The following is an 8,211-nucleotide window of genomic DNA, read 5'->3' as shown; positions in this document are numbered from 1 at the left end:
TGGATCAGACTCATGGTCCACCTACTCCAGTATCCTGTCTCCAGCAGTGGCCAGCACTAGATCCTTCAAGGAAGGTACAAGAAACCCTGCAGTAGGTAGATGTTGGATAATCTGTCTCCTAGGGGAGTCAACTCCTAAACCCCAATAGTTAGAGATTGGCTAAAACCCTGAAGCATGTGGTGTTACATTACTTCTCAAACTTTTTTCACTGTTCTTTAAGTATTTACTATTACTACTGTTGATTTTCTTGTTATCCATATAAAAGCCCAATACCTCTTTGAATCTTACTAAGTTTTTGGCTAGCCTGTGGCAATGAGTTCCACAATCTAATTATGCATTGTGTGAAAAAAATATTTCCTGGTATAAATTTTTAATTTGCTGCCTTCCTAGTTAATTGAATGTCCTATTCCTCTTGTGTTATGAGACAGGAAGAACAGATATTCTCAGTCCAACTTCTCAGTACCATTCATTATTTTGTATATTCTGATCCCTTCTACTCATCTCCTCCCTGAAGTAATTAATCCCAATCTTTTCAGTCTCTCTTCACATGAGAACTTTTCCATACCCCTAATCATTTTCATCACTCATCTCTGAACTCCCTCTAAATATTCAACTTAACCACAGACCTTTGACCATCACACATTTGGCTTTTCAAAATTTGCCACAGATGGTTCACCTCATCTCATTTCAGACAAAAGGAATGGATAATATTTCTAATTTGCTGATATTTTAAACCAACAATCGTAATCTTTTTAGCCTTCTAGTAGATTAATTGCAAACTCAAAGAAAGAAATACATACAAAACTTACAGTCTGCAGTCAAATGTGTGATAAATGATTTAAAAATAATTATGTTGATGAATGACAGAAGATTCTTTTCTCCGGGGAATAATTAACTTCACGCACCTGAAAAAGTGAAAAAACAGACATGTTATAAATATTGGGCCAGATCCTCAACTGGTGATTTACACAAGCTAAGGATCTAGCCCTTGTTTTAAGTAGTGATTGTAACATGGGAAAAGGTTAACATACATGTGCTCATTATGTTATGTAAGACTATACAGGAAAATGACAGCATCTCGGCTACTTGTTATGATGACTTAGTGCCATTTTATACCATATCAGCCAGCATGATAAGCAGAGACATAAGTTTCACCCCATTGTGCAAATCAAGTTACATTAGCAAAATATCTGATGCTATGATAGATACCTGTAGGCAAACATTCTTACAACTATTTTTGAGTTAAATTGGTTCCAAAAATATGGTGTCCAAAATATATTATATTATGCAGTTTTAGAAAATGCTGCCACCCTCACTATTATTTATATGCACCATAAAAGTGCACAGGCTATTACAGACAATTAAGAGACAACCTGTCTGCCCTGAGAAGCTTACACTCGGAGGCTCTGACTTATACACATGCTTAAGTTTATGCACTATGAGTAGTAGTAAGTCAGTGGGACTCCTTGCTGTGTGTAAAGTTAAGCACCCGCGTAAGTCTTTGCAGAATTAGGGCCTACAGCTTCCATGCTGAAAAATGGATATACAGATTCAATGGGGCTTCACAAGGTGCAGCTGTCCTGCCACATAGCTAAGACTGCTATGTTTGTTGGGTAGATGCACCCCTGATGGAACCACTGTTCCCATCGTTCTGTTGCAATGTAGTGCTTCGCTAGTCTCCATTCTATTCTCTATACTTTCCTCTACCAATAGCACTTTTTAGTGCTAATCTATGTGATCAGATCAGGCCTAGATTTCAAACCAGATGAATAGTGACCATATTACTGGTGAGATGTGAATCTTAGCTGTTGGAATTTTCACTTGATTTTGAAATATGTTATTTACCAAGGCAGTCGGTCTCAGTTGTCACTCACAATCTGAGACTGGCAGTGGCAACAGAATTTTAGTTTTTTTATTAAAAGGAAGACAAAGCTACACTTATCAGAGCAAGTAAAAGTCAGACACACTACAAACATGAGAAAAGCAAGAAATCATGGCATAATACTCTGTAACAGAGCAAGGAGAATGCAGAAGGATGCTATTTAATTTAAAACTATCACAGTGGCAACATTTCATTTTGATTCACTTAAGATTGTGATAAGACCCTGGAAATTAGTGCAACCACATTTTCCTATTAGATAACTAGAGTGGAAACCTTAACTGCTTATTGACAAGAGCTCAAGGTCCTGCCTCCCCCACCCAGATCTGGTGTCAATCTTGGGTAATTTTAAAGTTTGCTAGTTTTGGTGTGCAGAGAGTGGGTTCTGTTTAATTTTCTTTGATTTTCAAAAGAGGAATAACTTCCACTGACACCATTTCATTCTGTTTTTAAACCATAATGCAGTTTCATTGAAACCATTTTGCCATCATAACCTTACACTGAAAAGGCTTCATAATGGCGTCATCAAAAGGTCCTTACAGACTTGCTATGAAATAGTTTCCCCATAATAACTTCACATCTCTGACTGTATTGTAATGGTATGATCATGGGGTCATAGACTACCACTGAATTCCTTTTGCCATTGTAATTGTACAGTACATCATTATAGTCTCAGTCACTGTGGCATTGTTATAGGGTCTCCATTGGCTGGCAATGAAACTATTTTCTCGTCCTACATTAGTCTTAAATAACAATATCGACCTAACGATATAGTCAAGAGATGAGGAGAAAACAAGCCATACCCTTACTTATTTCAGTTCAGCACTAGATTCATGGGGCTGAGGGTTTACAGTATGGCCTCCTGAACTACGTTCCCTCCTTTATTAATGAAAATAAACCATGGCTCTATAAGCCACAGAAATGAAGAATTTTTTAAAAAATGAAAAGGGAGCTCCTTTACCTCTTCTAGGACCTGATTCACCAAAACATTTAAACATATGCTTAAGTTCATTCCTGTTCATCAGAGCACTTAAGCACATGCTTAACTTTAAAGTAATGCTTATATCACATTGACTTCAGTCAGATTTAAGCCTGGTTATCAAATTCTTTGCTGACTTCAGATGGACTTCAGCACATGCTTTGCTGCATTGGACCCTAATATCTCCCAGTTCTAGTTTGCTCGCAGCCAAATCCTGAAGAGTGCTGTATGCCTTGAAATTCCACCAATATCAATGGGAGTTGACTCCCTCAGCAACTTACAGGATAAGACCTTCGGTCTGTACTCCATAAGGCCCTCCGTAGTCATCTCATCAGATCACTGCCCTCCACTTTGTATACAGCTTTGTTATGGCTGCACATGTATAATTTCTTTGAAACTGACCTAATAAAATTTTCTATTCCCTCCTATAATGACAGGTTTCAGAGTAGCAGCCGTGTTAGTCTGTATTCGCAAAAAGAAAAGGAGCACTAGTGGCACCTTAGAGACTAACCAATTTATTTGAGCATAAGCTTTCGTGAGCTACAGCTCACTTCATCGGATGCATTCAGTGGAAAATACAGTGAGGAGATTTATATACACACAGAACATGAAAAAATGGGTGTTACCATACACACTGTAAGGAGAGTGATCACTTAAGATGAGCTATTACCAGCAAGAGAGCGGGGGCGGGGGCAGAAAACCTTTTGTAGTGATAATCAAGCTGGGCCATTTCCAGCAGTTAACAGGAATGTCCATGGAGCAGTGGCGGGATGGGGGGGGGATAAACATGGGGAAATAGTTTTACTTTGTGTAATGACACATCCATTCCCAGTGTCTATTCAAGCCTAAGTTAATTGTATCCAGTTTGCAAATTAATTCCAATTCAGCAGTCTCTCGGAGTCTGTTTTTGAAGTCTTTTTGTTTTAATATTGCGACCTTTAGGTCTGAGATCGAGTGACCAGAGAGATTGAAGTGTTCTCCAACTGGTTCATGAATGTTATAATTCTTGACATCTGATTTGTGTCCATTTATTCTTTTACGTAGAGACTGTCCAGTTTAACCAATGTACATGGCAGAGGGGCATTGCTGGCACATGATGGCATATATCACATTGGTAGATGTGCAGGTGAACGAGCCTCTGATAGTGTGGCTGATGTGATTAGGCCCTATGATGGTGTCCCCTGAATAGATATGTGGACACAGTTGGCAACAGGCTTTGTTGCAAGGACCTCTGGTCGCTCGATCTCAGACCTAAAGGTCGCAATATTAAAATTAAAATGGCCCACCTTGATTATCACTACAAAAGGTTTTCATCCCCCCCCCGCTCTCCTGTGTGTATGTATGTGTAAGTGTGTATGATAACACCCATTTTTTCATATTCTGTGTGTATATAAATTTCCTCACTGTATTTTCCACTGAATGCACCCGATGAAGTGAGCTGTAGCTCACGAAAGCTTATGCTCAAATAAATTGGTTAGTCTATAAGGTGCCACTAGTACTCCTTTTCTTATTCCCTCCTATTCACCCACACAGGCTACATTTTGCCCAGACCCCTGAAACTCTTGCCATTTTATTCTCACATCCTAATGGCTCCATGTTAATAGAGCCTCCATAGTCTTGTACCTTATGCCACTGAAATCTCAAACTGTAATGGTCTTATAATCGCATCATCACAGAATATCCTTATTCTGCCACTGCTATTGCACTAAACAACCATCCCCTTTGCTGTTGGTGCCACGGTGAGAGAGTGGGATAACGAGTTCCTGGTAAGATGAGAAAAATTCATTTTAATGCCCAAATAGAAAGGTCTTGACATTAAGTCAAAACATCAGCAGAGTCATTAATGCTGTCTGTGCACTTAGGAGAAAAGAAAATTCCTTAAAGTGAGCACTAAGAAGGAATGCTGGAACAGTCTCGCTGGCTTGACATCTCCTCAGCTTCACTCAGTGACACAGAGCCAAGCAGCAGGTACACAGACAGCCCTTCTTTTCATTGCCTCCCCTCACTTTATGCAGAAGGATTAAAAAAAGGAAGCGACAATGGGAGTGAATGAAGGTATGTATACTCTAGCCACCCTTTTGACTATTCCACATATTGTCATTGTTCCAGTACTGGGTTCAGTTATACAGACCAGTACAAAATAAATTGACAAAAATATGGATGGCCACTACAAGTGGGGTCAACTAGCATTGATTCCTCCAAAGAAAGTAGTGTTCAGTATGCTTAGGGATAATGAGCTTTAGAAGAAAATTAATGGTTAAAGTGGAGGCAATTATTTCTCTCTTTCCTCCCCCCTGCCCCCAGACACACACTTTTCATTCAAGTGTCTGTGGCATTCAGATCCTGACATTAGAATTCTAAACACCATGGTAGTCATGACATACCTTCTCCAAATTTCTGCACACCCCTATAATGCATTTCTAAATTCCTCTCAATTTTTCATTCTTTTTCAAACTGACAATACTTTACTTCATTTACCAAAGACAATAAGTCACATGTACCTCTCTTACAAAGGAAAAAAGAAGCAGCAAACCTAATATTTCCTTTATGGTTTAATATAATCTATTGGGCAATTTTAAAACATTATTTTAGAGAAATTATATATAAATGCATAAAATAAATAAAGTCTCCTTGCATGAGCTCCAGACAAATAACCTGAAAATAATCCCAAGAAGATTTTATTTACAGAACTGAGAACCTCTGTCAGAAAACACTTCTATGAACAGCCACATGATTTTTAGCTTCAAATGCCTTTCAGTGTAGTTTTTTCCACCATTACAAGTTTTGACTAGATGACAAACAGCCTTAACTCTACCCTTATAGTCCCATCAACCTATATAGCTCTGAGTCAGGAAAATATGTGGCAATAGCCAATATCACAGTGTCACAAATAGTTGAACCATGGTGCCTTGGCAGCTCACCCAGGACAATGGTGATGGATCCCTTAAACCTTGTACATACAACTACATTTCTGTAAACGTAGATATTCTAAATCTTGTCCTTGTACAGCAGTTCATGCATAACCAAGTCAAAAGACTATCTCAGATAAAGATATCAGCAAACAAAACAGGATAAAGACAGTATTATAATTTTGATTTAATATTTGAGTGGAGAAGTTGTCCCTTTTTCAACTTTTGCAATTGTGTTAACAATTTATATTTTACCATTCTATACTTCTGTCAATATTTGGCACCTATTTATTGTTAATGGATCAGATACTCTTCGTAAAAGCAACAGCCGCTTAGGAGCAACATGGCAAAAGGGCACCGATAAACTACTACTAATGAATGTCTATTGTTGTTAGAAAATTTTTCTTAATATCTAACATAAATCACCCTTGCAGCAGATTAAGCAGGTTACTGCTTATCTCACCTTCAATGGACATGGAGAACAACGGATCACAGTCCTCTTTACAACAGCCTTTAGAGGGGTTCTCAAACTTCATTGCACCGTGACCCCCTCCTGCCAACAAAAATTACTAGATGACCCCAGGTGGGACGGGGGGGGACAGGTCAAAGCCCAAGCCCCACCATCCCAGGTGGGGGAGCTAAAGCCAAAAGCCCAAAGGCTTCAGCCCCAGACAGGGGGCCCTGTAACCTGAGCCCTGCCACCCAGGGCTGAAGCCCTAGGTTTCGGCTTCGGCCCTGGGCAGTGGAGCTCGGGCTTGGGCTTGGGCCCCAGCAAGCCTAACACCAGCCCTGGCAACTCCATTTAAGTGCAGTCCCAATCTACTTTGGGGTCCCAACCCACAGTTTGAGAATCCATTTAAAGCTATTATCAGGTCCACTCTGAGTCTTCTTTTCTCAAGACTAAACATGCCCGGTTTTTTAACCTTTTCTCTTAGGTAATGTTTTCTAAACTCTTTATCCTTTTATTTACTCTCCTTTGGACTCTCTCACGATTTTGTCCACATCTTTCCTAAAGTGTGGTGCCCAGAATTGGACACAGTACTTCAGCTGAGGCCTCCCTATGTCTGTCTTGTCCCTCTGGAATGTAATTTTTTCATGACAAAAACTGTCTTTGTACATTGCCTTCCACAATGGTGCCCCTGATCTCAGCTGGTGACCTCTAGATGGTCCAGTAATATAGTACAAATAATAATAAATGGTAAACAATCTCTGTGTGTTCTAATTTTCCAATCTGTAAAATGTCTATAATTACTTCAAATGTCTATAATTACTTAGCATCCCCATCCTAGGGACCTTTTTTTATAATATAAAGCAGCATTTATTAATTCCTCCACATTTAATTAATTGTGACCATTTTGCTAGAAGAGGTCGCTTTTGTTGTATTTAAGCCTTTACTTGGTCATTGTTACATGTGTTATATTATAATTAACAAGGCCATAAAACCACTACACCAATTTTAACAGAAGTTACCCTGTGCATTACAATGACACTTTGACCAGAAAGTAAAATTCATTGTAAAGGACATTTCCAATTACTTACAGAAAGGACTGTTTGCAGCCTTAATTGGACTGGAAAACCAGTTAACTGAAGAGAGATTTTTCACCATAAAAAGTCTTTATGCCCAGAATGTGGATGAACTATATGTGCCTATCTTCCTAAACTTTCCTTTAATAGGCGACGTGGACAATGCCACTGTTCTAATTCACTAGTGACATAAAGATGCACTTTCTTTACAACTCCGGGAAAAGTAGGAAAGGGTCACACCTTGTTTTTATTTTTTTTAATTTTGGATGCTCACATGATATAACCACCTCATTTTACAATGAAAAAAATTCTATTGCATCATTTCAAGTATGTCAGTTAAAAACTAACTGCTATAATCGTCACAAACATCAAACCCTCCTCCCAAATTCAGTGAAACTAGAAATCAACTAGAACAATGGTTCTCAATCTTTTTGTGCTCAGGACCCATTTATAAATGTTTATGGCCTGTCATGACCCAGTAAATAGTCTGGGGGTGGAGGTCCTGCAGTGGTGTGGTGGGATCCTGCCCACAGTGGAGGTTGCGTCCTGCCTGGCACTCACTCCACAGTGGCGGCACCTGCCGCTCTTGAGCTGTGGGGCTGGCTGGGCTTGGCTCTCCGCTCCAGGTGTTGCAATCTCCTGGACTGCAGCGCCTCTCAAGTTTGGCCCCATCCCCCTGACTAGACCAAATTTATGTGAGTAGAATTGTGACCTGGCTCATGGGGTTGCAGTGCCACTCACTCAAATTTAGCCTCCCCAGACTCCCATCATCATGACGGCTGGGCTAAACCTGAGTGGTGCTGGGACCCCAGAGGTTGCAGTGGCTGGAGCTGGGAGGCGAGCCCAGACAACCCCGTGGGACAGGAGCCACAGGAGCTGCCACACGACACTTTGAAACATTCTGGCAACCCAGTTTTGGG

The 8,211-nt window shown here is 40.0% G+C and overlaps 1 long non-coding RNA gene across 1 annotated transcript in view; it reads right to left on the bottom strand.

The window, feature by feature from the left end:
- Positions 1 to 831: 831 nt before the first annotated feature.
- LOC140908144 (uncharacterized) overlaps positions 832 to 8,211 on the bottom strand; it is a 70,880-nt gene continuing 63,500 nt past the window's right edge. The window contains exon 3 of the long non-coding RNA XR_012157777.1: positions 832 to 905. This is a non-coding gene — a long non-coding RNA (uncharacterized lncRNA). The remainder of the gene's footprint in view (positions 906 to 8,211) is intronic.

Source organism: Lepidochelys kempii, chromosome 3 (assembly GCF_965140265.1).
Source record: "Lepidochelys kempii isolate rLepKem1 chromosome 3, rLepKem1.hap2, whole genome shotgun sequence".
In the NCBI taxonomy this organism is placed as follows: Eukaryota; Metazoa; Chordata; order Testudines; family Cheloniidae; genus Lepidochelys; species Lepidochelys kempii.
Note: the sequence above shows the minus strand (reverse complement) of the source record. Positions and strands in the feature narration are given on the sequence as shown.